The sequence below is a fragment of the Chlorocebus sabaeus genome, chromosome 9 (assembly GCF_047675955.1).
Source record: "Chlorocebus sabaeus isolate Y175 chromosome 9, mChlSab1.0.hap1, whole genome shotgun sequence".
NCBI lineage: Eukaryota > Metazoa > Chordata > Mammalia > Primates > Cercopithecidae > Chlorocebus > Chlorocebus sabaeus.
This window is the reverse complement of record NC_132912.1, coordinates 46,724,698-46,739,746: the sequence shown is the minus strand read 5'-3', so window position 1 is coordinate 46,739,746 and position 15,049 is coordinate 46,724,698. Positions and strand designations below refer to the sequence as shown.

The 15,049-nt window shown below is 50.7% G+C and overlaps 1 non-coding gene across 1 annotated transcript; it reads right to left on the bottom strand.

The window, feature by feature from the left end:
- Window positions 1-11,007: 11,007 nt before the first annotated feature.
- Window positions 11,008-11,132, bottom strand: LOC119620045 (U6atac minor spliceosomal RNA). Its single transcript, XR_005236440.2, has one exon. It is a non-coding gene; the product is annotated as a U6atac minor spliceosomal RNA (small nuclear RNA).
- Window positions 11,133-15,049: the final 3,917 nt, after the last annotated feature.

Below are 15,049 nucleotides of genomic sequence, written 5' to 3'. Positions count from 1 at the left end.
TGCCTCCACTGTCTCCCCTCCTCAGACTCCCAAAGTGTTGAGATTACAAACATGAGCCACCGTGCCTGGTCCATTTATTTGTTCTAATAGCTTTTTTTAAGTGGTTTCTTTGGGCTTCCCTTCCCCTCCCCTCCCCTCCCCTTCTCTCCCCTTCCCTCCCCTTCCCTTACCCTTCTCTTCTCTTCTTTTTTTTTTCAGATAGGGTCTGGCTTTGTTGCCCAGGCTGGAGTTCAGTAGCTTGATCACTGCAATCTCCGCCTCCCAGGTACAAGAGATTCTCCTGCCTCAGCCTCCGGAGTAGCTGGGATTACAGGTGCCCACCACCACACCCAGCTAATTTTTGTATTATTATTATTATTATTATATGGAGTCTCACTCTGTTGCCCAGGCTGGAGTGCAGTGACATGATCTCGGCTCACTGCAACCTCTGCCTCTTGGATTCAAGCAATTCTCCTGCCTCCCAAGTAGCTGGGATTACAGGCGTGTGCCACCATGTCTGGCTAATTCTTTGTATTATTAGTAGAGGGGGCATTTCACCATGTTGGCCAGCCTGGTCTTGAACTCCTGACCTCAGATGATCCACCTGCCTCGGCCTCCCAAAGTACTGGCATTTCAGGCATAAGACACCATGCCCGGCCTCCAGGATTTTCTATAAACAAGATTATGTCATCTGCAAATAGAGACAATTTTACTTCTTTTCGTATCTGGATGCCTTCTTTATTTTCCTTGCTAGAATTGCCAGAACAATTTGAATAGAAGTGGCAAAAACAGATATCCTTGTTTTATTTCCCACCTTAGGGGAAAGTAACTCTGAAAACTGATTCTCTTCTTGCCTCTCCTGGTTTGTTTTTGTTGTTGTTTGCTTGTTTATTTATTTTTTTGACTTCACTACTCTATTATAATGGAGTCAATTTCCCCTGTAACATGGAGCCTCTGATGACACTCCTCAGGTAGATAGATAAATACATATTTATAAAGAAATAGGCATTGGGAGGCCAAGGCAGGACAGCTTGAGACCAGCTGGGACAATATACTGAGAGCTCATCTCTTAAAAAAAAATTATCCATGCATGGTGTGGACGCCTGTAGTCCTAGCTACTTCAGGAGATTGAGGTGGGGGGATTCCTTGAGCCCAGGAGTTCGAGGTTGCAGTGAGTTTTGATTGGGCCACTATACTCCAGCCTGAGTCATAGAGAGACCCTGTGTCTAAAAAAAAAAAAAAAAAAAAACCACAAAAAAAGACTGGGCATGGTGGCTCACACCTATAATGCCAGAACTTTGAGAAGCTGAGGTGGGCAGATCACTGGAGGTCAGGAGTTCAAAACCAGCCTGGCTAACATGGTGAAACTCCATCTCTAGTAAAAATACACAAATTAGCTGGGCATGGTGGCGCACGCCTGTAGTCCCAGCTACTTGGGAGGCTGAGGCAGGAGAATTGCTTGAACCTGGGAGGTGGAGGTTGCAGTGAGCCGAGATCGCACCACTGACTCCAGCCTGGGCGACAGAGCGAGACTACGTATCAAAAAAAAAAAAAAAAAAGAAAGATAGAAAGAAAATAAAAAAATTTAAAAAATAATGAAATGTAGATGTTATATATAATTCCATATTCATATGGGCATGTAGACATTCACCCCAGGGTGATCATGGTTTTAGCAGGGCTCTTTTTGACTATCTCTCTCTCTAATTTCTCTGTTAAGATGTTTGCCTCATTTGGTATTACACCCATATGTTAGGCTTCACTAATTACTGTATTATTTTTGGGAGTGCTCTGGGGCATAAATTGCTCAGCAGTCTGATACAATTAAATTTAGGCAAGGTAGTTCATGAGGCTGATCTTTGAGCAGGTGGGCTCTTCTTAGCTGTCTCCATTACTGGCTCTCTCTCTTGCGAACTACCTAGTTGATGGTTTAGTGCAGTGGTCCCCAGCCTTTTTGGCACCAGGGGCTGGTTTTGTAGGAGGCGGAGCTCAGGCTTACCTGCCACTCACATCCTGCCGTGAGGCCTGGTTCCTAACAGGCAGCAGACAGGTTCGGGCACCAGTCCGTGGCCTAGGGGTTGGGGACTCCTGGTTTAGCGTATTGTTCTTTTTTTTCTTTCCTTTCCCTCTTTTTTTTTATTTTCTTGAGATGGAGTCTTGCTCTGTAGTCCAGGCTGAAGTGCAATGGTGCGATCTTGGCTCACTTCAACCTCTGCCTCCCGGGTTCAAGCGATTCTCCTGCCTCAGCCTCCCGAGTAGCTGAGATTACAGGCACACGCCACTTCGCCCAGCTAATTTTTGTATTTTTAGTAGAGACAGGGTTTCACCATGTTGGCCAGGATGGTCTCGAACTCCTAACCTCAGGTGATCCGCCCACCTCAGCCTCCCAAAGTGCTGGGATTACAGGCGTAAGCCCCCACACCTGGTGTATTACTCTTAATTTACAAGGAGCTTGGCCGGGCGTGGTGGCTCGCGTCTGTAATCCCAGCACTTTGGGAGGCTGGGGCGGGCAGATCATGAGGTCAAGAGATTGAGACCATCCTGGCCAACATGGTGAAACCCGGTCTCTACCAAAAATACAAAAATTAGCTGGGTGTGGTGGCACACACCTGTAGTCCCAGCTACTCGGGAGGCTAAGGCAGGAGAATTGCTTGAACCCGGGAGGCAGAGGTTGCAGTGAACCAAGATCACGCCACTCACCCCAGCCTGGGTCACAGAGCGAGACTCCATCTAAAATAAAATAAAAATAAAAAAAGAGGAACTTTTGTTTTCTTCCTTCCTTCCTTCCCCCTCTTCCTTCCTGTTTATTTGTTTATTTATTTTTATTTATTTATTTTGACAGAGTCTTGCTCTGTCACCCAGGCTGGAATGCAGTGTCACAATCTCAGCTTCCTGCAACCTCCGCCTCCTGGGTTCAAGTGATTCTCCCGCCTCAGCCTCCCCAGAAGCTGGGATTACAGGCATGCGCCATCACGCCAGGCTAATTTTGTATTTTTAGTAAAGATGGGGTTTTTCCATGTTGGTCAGGCTGGTCTCAAACTCCGGACCTCAGGTGATCTGCTGGCCTCGGCCTCCCAAAGTGCTGGGATTACAGGCATGAGCCACAGCACCTGGCTTTTTTTTTTTTTTTTTTTTAAAGACACGGTCACCCTGTTGCCCAGACTGGTCTTGAACTCCTGAGTGCAAGCAATCTACCAGCCTTGGCCTCCCAAAGTGCTGGGATTACAGGTGTGAGCCACCTAGCCTGGCCAGGAGCTGTTGGTTTCCAGGGTGCCCTTAAACTTGAATTTCTCCATTTCTTTCTTTTTTCTGGGTTTTTTGTTTTTGTTTTTGTGGTTTTTTGTTTTAGTTTTTTGTTTTGTTTTGTTTTGAGATGGAGTCTTGCTCTGTTGTCCAGGCTGGAGTGCAGTGGCACGATCTCGGCTCACTGCAACCTGCCTCCCAGGTTCAAGCGATTCTCCTGCCTCAGCCTCCTGAGTAGCTGGGACGCGCCACCATACCCAGCTAATTTTTGTATTTTTAGTAGAGATGGGGTTTCACCGTTGGCCAGGATGGTCTTGATCTCTTGACCTCGTGATCCACCTGCCTCAGCCTCCCAAAGTGCTGGGATTACAGGCCTGAGCCCCAGCGCCCTGCCTTTTTTTTTTTTTTTTTTTTTGACGGAGTCTCACTCTGTCGCCAAGGCTGGAGTGTGGTGGCTCGATCTCAGCTCACTGCAACCTCTGCCTCCCGGGTTCAAGTGATTCTCTTGCCTCAGCCTCCTGAGTAGCTGGGACTACAGGTGTGTGCCACCACACCCAGCTAATTTTTGTATTTTTGGTAGAGACAGGGTTTCACCATGTTGGCCAGGCTGGTCTCCAACTCCTGACCTCAAGTGATCTGCCTTGGCCTCCCAAAGTACTGGGATTACAGGCTTGAGCCACGGTGCCTGGCCCTCTTTTTTTTTTTTTTTTTTTTTTTTTTTTTTTGAGATGAGGTCTCGCTCTGTCACCCAGGGAGTGCAGAGGTGCAGGAACAGCTCACTGCAGCCTCAACCTCCCAGGCTCAGCCAATCCTCCCACCTCAGCCTCCAGAGTAACTGGGATGACATGGACATGCCACCACACTCAGGTATTTTTTATAGAGACAGGGTCTTGCTATGTTGCCCAGACTTGTCTCAAACTCCTGGACTCAAGCAATCCTCCTGTCTCAGCCCCTCAAAGTGCCAGGATCACAGGTGTGAGCCATGGTTCTTGGCCACACATTCTGTTTCAAACAAAGTCAGTTCCTTTGGGAAGAGACTCAGAGCTTACTTTATATTTGTTTATTTAGACAGGATGATAGAGTTCGGATGTGTGTCCCTGCCCAAATCTCATATTGAAATGTAATCCCCTGTGTTGAAGGTGTGGCCTGGTGGGAGATGACTGGATCATAGGGGTGCATTTCTCATGAATGGTTTAGCACCATTCCCCTTGGTACTGCCCTTGAGATAATGACTGAATTATCATGAGATCTGGTAGTTTTTGTTTGTTTGTTTGTTTGTTTTAGACAGAGTCTTGCTCTGTCGCCCAGGCTGGAGTGCAGTGGCACAATCTTGGCTCACTGCAACCTCCGCCTCCTGGGTTCAAGCGATTCTCCTGTCTCAGCCTCCCAGCTAGCTGGGACTACAGGTGCCCGCCATCACGCCCGGCTAAATTTTGTATTTTTAGTAGAGATGGGGTTTCACCATATTGGTCAGGTTTGTCTCGAACTCCTGACCTCGGGTGATTCACCCGCCTTGGTCTCCAAAAGTGCTAGGATTACCGGTGTGAGCCACCATGCCCGGTCAAGATCTGGTAGTTTAAAAGTGTGTGGGAACTCCTGCCTCTCTCTTGCTCCAGCTCTGGCCCTGTGACCTGCCTGCTTCCCCTTTACCTTCTGCCATGATTGTAAGTGTATTTTTAGTAGAGACAGGGTTTCACCATACTGGTCAGGCTGATCTCAAACTCAGGTGATCTACCCACACTTGGCCTCCCAAAGTGCTGGGATTATAGGCATGAGCAAAGTTTTGCTTTATAAGTTATCCAGTCTCAGGTATTTCTTTATGGCAATGCAAGAATGGACTAATACACAGGGTCTCACTATGTTGCCCAGGCTAAGTTTTAACTCCTGGGCTCAAGTGATCCTCCCACCTCAGACTCCCTGGTAGCTGGGACTATAGGCATGTGCTATTGCATCCTTGTGTCTGGCTTCAGAGCTTTCTTTTTTATTTTATTTTATTTTATTTATTTTATTTTATTTTATTTTATTTTAATACGGGGTCTCACTCTGTACCCAGGCTGGAGTGCAGTGGTACAATATCAGCTTGTTGCAATCTCCACCTCCTGGGCTCAAGTGATCCTCTGGTGTCAGCCTGCTGAGTAGCTGGGATTACAAGTGTGTGCCACTGTGCCCTGCTAATTTTTTGTCTGTGTGTGTGTGTGGTTTTTTTTTTTTTTTTTGAGACAGTCTCACTCTGTCAGCCAGACTGGAGTGCAGTGGCGAAATCTTAGCTCACTGCAAACTCCGTCTCTCAGGTTCAAGCGATTCTTGTGCCTCAGCCTCCCAAGTAGCTGGAATTACAGGCGCATGCCATCACACCCAGCTAATATTTGTGGTATTAGGAGAGATGGGGTTTCACCATGTTGGCCAGGTTGGTCTAGAACTCCTGACCTCAAATGATCTGCCCATCTCAGCCTCTCAAACTGCTGGGATTACAGTCATGAGCCACTGCGCCTGGCCAATTCTTTGAATTTTTTTGTAGAGATGGGGTTTGCCCAGGCTGGTCTCAAACTCTTGGGCTCGCGTGATCAGCCTGCCTTGGCCTCCCATAGTGCTGAGAATACAGGCATGAGCCACTGCACCTGGCCTTCTCTTTTATTTATATTCGTTTATTTATTTGTTTTTAGAAATGGAAGTCTTGGTATGTGCTCAGGCTAGTCTGGAATTCCTGGTCTCAAGCAGTCCTCTAGTCTCAGCCTCACCTCCTGAGTCCCTGGGATTGCAGGCGTGAGCCACAGTGCCCAGCCACAGCTTTCTTATTCAATTGGCTGCTTCTCTCCCTGGATATCTGTGACCCACGTCTCAAGTAGCTGCATGGATGTGGTAGCCTTGGCCTTCTTGGCTTCCTTCTCCTGGAGTGAACCTCTGCTCTGCCAGTGAGCTGGGTAAGGGTTGTCAGAACTTTATATTCTTCACCTGCTGTGCTTGTGGTAGAGCCTCTATCTTACAGGTCAAGAGAGTCCCTCACCTCTTGGTCACACGAAACAAGAATTTTGCCTCTTCACCTTGGAGTTGGAGACAGAAATGATGCTATCCTGCTCCTCCTGGTGAAGTACAGTAGCCCTTGACTGGGAGCTAAGGGGAGAGGAAGCCCTATTTTCTTTTTATTTTCTCTTTCTTTTGTCTTTTCTTCTTTTTTCTTTTCTTTTTTTTTTTTTTGAGACAGAGTCTCACTCTATTGCCCAGGCTGGAGTGCAGTGGTGCCATCTCGGCTCACTGCAGCCTCTGCCTCCCAGGTTCAAGTGATTCTCCTGCCACCAGAGCAGCTGGGACTACAAGCACATGCTACCACACCTGGCTAATTTTTGTTTTGTATTTTTAGTACAGATGGGGTTTCAGCATGTTGGTCAGGTTAGTCTCAAACTCCTGACCTCAAATGATCCACCCACTTCGGCCTCCCAAAGTGCTGGGATTACAGGCATGAGCCACTGTACCAGGCGGGAGACCTATTTTCTTGACCGCAGCTGCCCAGGGTAGAGCTTGTGTCAAGCTGAGTTGGGGCAGGGGAGGGAGCGGGATGTGGTTCAAATGCCATAGACTCTTGCAGCTCTTGGCAAGTTCTAGTAGCTTTTTGTTTTCTTTTCTTTCTTTCTTTTTTTTTTTTTTTTTTTTGAGATAGAGTCTTGCTCTGTCGCCCAGGCTGGAATGCAGTGGCGCGATCTCGGCTCACTGCAAGCTCTGCCTCCTGGGTTCATGTCATTCTCCTGCCTCAGCCTCCCGAGTAGCTGGGACTACAGGTGCCTGCCATCATGCCCAGCTAATTTTTTTTTTGTATTTTTAGTAGAGACGGGGTTTCACCATGTTAGCCAGGATGGTCTCGATCTCCTGACCTCGTGATCCACCCGCCTTGGCCTCCCAAAGTGCTGGGATTACAGGTGTGAGCCACCGCACCTGGCCAGCTTTTCTTGAATAAAGAAAAGAGAGCGATGAGACAGAGAAGCAAATGCCAGCCCAGCTTCAGAGCAGGAAGAGCGAGGAAGCAGGGACAGAGGGGACGCTGGGGGAGTCCGAGGGGGATTTTAGCGGTGCCCATCCCCTTTGCCATCGCACATCACAAATTCCATGTCTCCTCCAGAGCCCAGGGTCAATTTTCCCTTCTCAGGAATGCCTCCTGATTGCTGGGATGGCACACTGCTCAGCTGTTTGTCTATACCTTTCTCTAATTTTTTTTGAGACAGGGTCTTGCTCTGTCACCCAGGCTGGAGTACAGTGGTGTGATCACAGCTCACTGGAGCCTAAAACTCGTGGGCTCAAGCCTCCTGCTTCAGCCTGCCCAGTTTCTGCACAATAGGCATGCACCACCATGCCTGACTAAGGTAAAAGAAAAAAATTTTTTTTTGTAGTGACAGGGTCTCACTATGTTGTCCAGGCTGGTCTTGAATTCCTGGCTTCAGGTGATCTTCCTGCCTTAGCCTCCCAAAGTGCTGGGATTATAGGCATGAGCCAGCATGCCCAGACACACTTTTCTCTTAACTTTACTACTCTGTCCTCTGTGACAGGTGGCTGCTTCCTCTGTACACCTCACCCCAAATCTGAAAGCTCTTGGAAGGAGCAGTGCCTCACACACACCACAGCCATTCTGGCGCCAGGTTGGAGCAGCTGCATATTTATAAATGCCTGCCCATTGCCTGATCTCGGGGTGCCACTGAGGACGAGGGGTCTGTGCACAGCACACGTGTGATGTGCACTTCTGGGTCACAAGAGTCCTGGGGAGACTTCAGAGGGAAAACCACCCACAGGCACTGTGCTATGACCACACCCATCGAGAACAGGACAGTTGTGACTCAGTCACCAGGGAGAACGCTGGCCAGAGATGAGAGATTCTGAGGCTGATTTTCTTTCCCTGACCTGATGAGCCAGAGCTCAGGTCACAGCGCCATCTCCCGGGGCCAGGTGAGGGAACTCCAGCTGCAGAGGCCCAGAGCCTTGGGCTGGAAGGCTGCCACTTGCAGGGGCTTCTATTAAGAAGGAGACCATACTACTCCTGCTGCCCTCCTGCCCCGACCTTGCCTAGTTCACAAGACAGGAGGAAAGAGAGAAAGCAAATAGTTAAAAAAAAAAAACAAAAAACAAAAGGAAGATAAATAGCCAGACAACCTTGGCACCACCACGCGGTCCTAGGAGTTAAAAAAAAGTAATAATAATAACATCAATCCCTGACTTAAACTACTTGTGTTATCTGTAAATTCCAGACACTGTATGAAAAAAGCATTGTAAAACTTTTTGTTCTGTTAGCTGATGCATGTAGCCCCCAGTCATGTTTGCCATGCTTGCTCGATTTATCATGACCCTTTCACACGGACCCCTTAAAGCTGTAAGCCTCTAAAACGGCCAAGAATTTCTTTTTCGGAGAGCTCAGCTCTTAAGACGTGAGTCTGCCGAGGCTCCCAGCCAAATAAAAAACCTCGTCCTTCTTTAATCCGGTGACTGAGGAGTTTTGTCTGCGGCTCGTCCTGCTACACTATTAGGGACACAGAGGGCCAAACACCAATAAACTGCCCCCTGCTTGCTGCCATCAGGGTCAGCAGAATCAGTGCTACTGGGACCACCTCGGCCTGACACACTGTGGACCCTGCTTACGGTACTGGGAAGATACCAACATTTGTGAAATACGAGGCATGTTGTTTTCTACACATTTGGGGGAAAATGGCAACTGGAAAAATGACATAATAGGCTGGGCGTGGTGGCTCACGCCTGTAATCCCAGTACTTTGAAGGCCAAGAAGGGCGCATTGCTTGAGCCCAGGGTTTGAGACCAGCCTGGGCAATATCTCGGAACCCTGTCTCTAGAAAGCATACAAAAATTAGTTGGACAGTGGTGCCTGCCTGTGGTCCTAGCTACTTAGAAGACTGAGGCGGGAGGATCGCTTGAGCCTGGGAGGTGGAGGTTGCAGTGAACTGAGATCCCACCACTGCACTCCAGCCTGGGGGACAGAGCCAGACCCTGTCTAAAAAAAAAAAAGAAAAAAAAGTAGCAGAGGGTGGAGCTGGACAGACCTGCTGTCCTGTGTTGGTTCTTATTACTGGTATTATTACCAGTGCCCACCTGCTGATTCGGACTCTTAGCGACCCCTCCAAAGCACTGTCCTGAGGGTGAAATGAGATCGGGGACAAAGTGCCACCAACTGGAAAAGGTGAACTCAACACCATCTGGCACCCGCCAGAGCTTCCTACACCGGGAGTGCGTCAGAACCACCCCAGGGTGTGAAAGCGGACACTGTGACACTGTCTTAGGATTCTAAATCATTCACTATTTACAGGAGCACAGAAATAAACTAGAATGAGATGTGTTAATGTTCTGTGTTAATTGTCACAGACCGCACTCTATCCCCTGGCTGTTCTGCAGGTCGGAGCCGGGTATGCGCTCCTCCTGAGGCGGGCTCACGGGCCTGGCAGGCCCAGGACAAGGGGTAGGGGTAGGAGAAGGGAGGGCTGGGGCAAAGCAGCCTCTCCCCGGCCTCGCCCGGGCCCACCACGCCTGGCGACCCACCCCGCCACCGTCTCCATGGTGACGGTAAACAAGCCTCGTCGTTCACCTAGCCAGCGCCCCAGTCTCTGGTGGAAACCAGTGAGATGGAACCCCGGGGTGAGGCACAGGCCCTGGGTGGTGGTGGAGGGGGAGGTGGGCGGAGGGCCGGGCAGGGCACAGGCGGCCTGGGCCCAGCGCAGCAGGCACTGGGGGAACGGGGCGGGGTGGAGTGGGGGGGCCGAGCTTAGCCGGGCGAATGGAGGGAGGTGGCAGGGCCGGACCAGCCTGGGCCTCTGTTGTTCTCACCGCCTGCACCCCCTCAACCCCAGGCGCTGCAGCACTCCGCCGGCCCAGCCCCAGGACTCCACCCTGCGCAGCACCGGAGCGCTTGGCAGCCGGCACACGTTGTCCCGGACACCCTCTGCTGGCCTGCCTCAGCCACTCTCCCAAGGCATCTTCCTTCCCGACTCTCTGCACACTCGGTCTTGGTTTCTCCTGAGAGCAGCCATCAGGAGGGCTCCTACTCGCCCGCTGCATCCTCTGCCCACCTTCCTGCCTCTGGCTCCGGACCAGCCCGGTGTCCAGTGCGTCACGTGATGAGCCCCTAGCGCCCGCGTCCGCACAGCCTCCCTCCCTCCCTACCCTCCACTCCATCAGGTCTCCCCAGTCTCCTCACTCCAGGACGTCCTTCCTGCGCTTCTCCCCTTGGCCTTCTCCACGGAGACGGTACCCTCCACATGGAAATACGCTGCTTTGTTCTCTCTCTCTTTTTTAATTTTTAGTTTTTAAAAGATTTAAGGGCCGGGAATTGTGGCTCACGCCTGTAATCCCAGAACAATTGGAGGCCAAGGGGGATGAATCGCTTGAGGTCAGGAGTTCGAGATCAGCCTGGCCAACATGGTGAAACCCCGTCTCTACTAAAAATACAAAAATTAGCCAGGCTTGGTGGCGGACGCCTGCAATCCCAGCTACTCAGGAGGCCGAGGCAGGAGAATCTCTTGAATCTGGGAGGCGGAGATTGCAGTGAGCTGAGATCCGACCACTGCACTGGGATTGTCAGGGTTGGAACTTTTCTCTAAAACATCCACTCCCATTGGTGACCTCATCCCTTCTTCCTGAAGGCACACGTTTCCCAAATGCGCCTCATATTAAAAGAAAGAAAGAAAGAAAGAAAGAAAAAGAAAGAAAGAAAGAAAAGAAAGAAAGAAAGAAAGAAAGAAAGAAAGAAAGAAAGAAAGAAAGAAAGAAAGAAAGAAAGAAAGAAAGAAAGAAAGAAAGAGATTTAAAAAACAAGGGTTAGATGCCAGAAGTAGGTGGGAGCACCTTAACCCTCTGTGTGTTGTCAGGCCCAAGGGCCTCTTCCATCCCTGTCAAGGGGAATGCCAACCTTCTTTCCCTTCATACAGCACGGTTTTCTCCTAAAACCCTCTCTTGACCCCACTTCCACTTGCAGCGACCACCTCACTGCTTTGTGCCCCTTAACAGCAAAGTCATGCTGTGTTGTCCACCTTTGTTGTTTCCACTTTCTCACCTCCCACCCCAAGGCACTCTCCCTTGTTCCGCTCCAACTCCACCTACCTTTTCTGCCTGACCATATCATGGCTGATCATTTCTTTCTGAAATTTTTGTTTGTTTGTTTTTTGAGATGGAGTCTTGCTCTGTTGTCCAGGCTGGAGTGCAGTGGCACGATCTCGGTTCATTGCAACCTTCGCCTCCCAGGTTCAAGCGATTCTCCTGCCTCAACCTCCTGAGTAGCTGGGATTATAAGCATGTGCCACCATGCCCAGCTAATTTTTTTTTTTTTTTTTTTTTTTTGAGACAGAGTCTGCTCTGTCGCCAGGCTAGAGTGTAGTGGCACGATCTTGGCTCACTGCAACCTCTGACTCCCTGGTTCAAGGGATTCTCACACCTCAGCCTACCAAGTAGCTGGGATTACAGGCACACACCACCACACCAAGCTTATTTTTTGTATTTTTAGTAGAGACAGGGTTTCACCATGTTGGCCAGGATGGTCTCAATCTTCTGACCTTGTGATCCGCCCATCTCGGCCTCCCAAAGTGCTGGTATTACAGGTGTGAGCCACTGCACCCGGCCTATGCCTGGCTAATTTTTGTATTTTTAGTAGAGATGGGATTTCACCATGTTGGCCAGGCTGGTCTGGAACTCCTGACCTCAAGTGATTCACCCACCTTGGCCTCCCAAAGTGCTGAAATTACAAGCATGAGCCACTGCTGTTGCCCTGAAATATATTTTTCTTGGCCTCCAGCACCTCTGTCCCATGGTTCTCTTACCTCACTGACCAGCCCTTGGTCCTCACTAGTTCCTCATCACTGTCCCAATCTTTTAATGTTGAAACGCCCCCTGGGACTGTCAGGGTTGGAACTTTTCTCTAAAACTTTCACTGACATTGGTGACCTCATCCCTTCTTCCTGAAGACACACAGTTCCCAAATGCTCCTCACATCCTGGGCCTCTCTCCTCAACCCCAGGCTCTAATGCATTTGTTCCCCCAACGTCTCCACCTGGACATCTCCTAGACACCTTGAGCTGAATGTGCAGCCACTGATCTCTTTCAAACCAGTCATCACATTCGCCTAACCAGGATTCTTGCGAACGCCTCATTTCTCACACCGAGCACAGCACCCACAAGCAAATCCTTCCCATCAAGGCTGCAGGTACTTCCAGAAATAGGCCAGGGTCACCACATCCCCCACTATGGCCTTAACAATGAGTTACAGTCCGTGCTTCCTGCATTCCCACCGGTTCCTGCCATAGCCTCCTGACTGGATATCCTTTGTGTGCACTTGCTTTTCTTGTTCAGTTGTCAGCTAAGTCAGCAGCAGCTCAGTCATCCCCAGCCATGTCCCTTCTCAGCTGCAAACCTTCTGAGGGTGCCAACTTGCCTCAGAATCCAACCCAGAGTCTGCACAGTATTTCCCATGACCCTGTGTGAAGTTCGTTGTCACCTCTCTGCCTTCACTTCCTCTTCCTCTCGCCTTTGCCCACTCTGTTCCAGCTGCACTTGCTTTTCCAGCCATAGCACCAGGCACTAGGAGCACCAGACCTCTCCTGCCCGTAGAGTGTCGACACTGGTTCCCACCCTTGATAGCTCAGCACCTTCACATCTTCCTCTAATATTGCCTGTGAGACCTTCCCTAACTATCCTGTTTTAGAATGGAATTCTGCCACACTCCTCTTCCTTCCCGCCTAATTCTACCCGTAGCATTTTCACCACCCCACACAACGCCCCAGGCCAGCCTCTCCCGTGGCCAGGGCTCCTGTCTACTACCTCCTACCCCAGCACTTAAAAACACTCTAATCATAGGCTGGGCGCGGTGGCTCACACCTATAATCCTAGTACTTTGAGGGGCAGAGGCAGGCGGATTGCCTGAGCTCAGGAGTTTGAGACCAACCTGGGCAACATGGCAAAACCCCGTCTCTACTAAAAATACAAAAAATTAGCTGGGCATGGTGGTGGGTGCCTGTAAATCCCAGCTACTCAGGAGGCTGAGGCAGGAGAATCGCTTGAACCTGGGAGGCGGAGGTTGCAGTGAGCCGAGATCGTGCCACTGCACTCTAGCCTGAGTGACAGAGCAAGACTCTATCTCAAAAAAACTACAACAGCAGCAACAACAACAACAACAACAACAAAACCACTCTAATCGTTTCTACTCCAAAGTCCTCCCTCTCTCCCTGACCCTCCCCTACCCCACCCCTATCGAATTTCCCATCTTATTTCTCCGTGGGGCTCCTCATCCCCTTGGCTTTCTTCCTGTCTCTGTGATTCTCCTGCATACACACACGGCCCCTCCGGAGCCCATTGTCCTCCCCTACCCCACCAGCCCCTCCGGCGTGGACTCTTCTCCCCACTTCTGTAACAAGCCCTGTCAGACACTGCCAGCCCCTCAGGCTGCCATATGCATTCTTCTTTCCTTCTTGACACATTTCCGTCCTGAGTGTCTGCTCCCAGCGTGCATCTCCCCTTCTGTCCTCTTGCAGCAGTGTGGTTCCCAGCCCTGGCATCCCTGTGGGCTGTTTTGTCAAGGCTGCTCCTTGGTGCTCCTCGTTCCTGACCTCCTGGCCACCTCAACATGGGCAGTGTGGACTGGTGGTTAGGGAGGTGGTTCTAGCGCCAACTCGGGTGCAGGTCCTGACTCCACTGCTGCGTGGCTGCGTGGCTTTGGGCCAGTCTCCTCCTCCTGGAGAGTCACATTCCCTTGCTGACAGTTGGAGATGAGGCCAGTGCCTCCCCACTGGACAGCCCTCGAGGCAGGGCCCCCTGGACACACTAGCCAGGAAGCCCTGCGGGTCCCCTCCACATGGCCCTGCCTCGGACCTCAGCTAGCTGGCACTTGGCCTCACAGTCCTTTCTGCCTCTTATGTGCCTGTGTCGCTCTCCTGACACTCCTGGAGGTTGGAGCTGTTTTTTGTCCCCGCTGGTACAGCCAAAGCTCAGGGAATGCAGAGTTATCACCTCTTAACATCCATTATGTTAGATGGAATTTTCTCAAGCACTGCTCTAGCCATGTCTGGTCCCCACCAGAAAACCTCCCCCATGGCCTCCTCTTCCCCCAATCAGCTCCAGCCACAGCATCCCTCTGACCCCTCCCTGTCTCATCCACCCTGCCTCCCACCTGTGCAACAGTTCAAACCCACCGTGCGCTCGGTCGGCTTCACCCTTTGTTCTCTCTACACTGGGTGCTGTCTGCCCGGCTGGCCCCATGGGATTTGGAACTGCTGGCACATCCAAAGCAATACACAATTTAGGAGCTGCTCAGGGTTAGGCACAGAGGAGTCGTGCTCAGAGGGACTTTCCAAGGCCTCTGGTGCTCTGTTCCCACAGGCAAGATCCTCTCAGGACTGATGCACTTGGTCCCATAGCCACTGGGAAGAGTGGCTACTGGTGGCTCTCAGCTGAGTCCCCTGCAGGAATTGCCCTCGACCCACAGTCATGCCCCTGCTTTTGCTATCTTAGCACCTCCAGTGGCCTGGAAGGGCAGAGTTCCCTTGCCTCAAGGAAGGATGTCCCTGACCAGCCATCACAGCATCAGAGCTCCCCCAGGGATCGGGCGAGGCCTCCGTTGCGGCATCCTGTCTCCTTCATTCTACCATGAGGGTGGCTCCTCCCTGCACAGGACCAGCTTGAGTTTTCCAGAGATCCTGACCTGGGGGCTTGGTTCCAGGGTGGGTGGAGGAAGCAGTCTCCACATGGGATGTTCGAGCTGTTTCACATCACTGCTGGCGCCAACCCTGGTGGTGGGTGGCAGGTTGATGCCCCTGGCATACTGAAGTAGGTGAAATTGTTAGAACCTCCACATTTGGTGAAT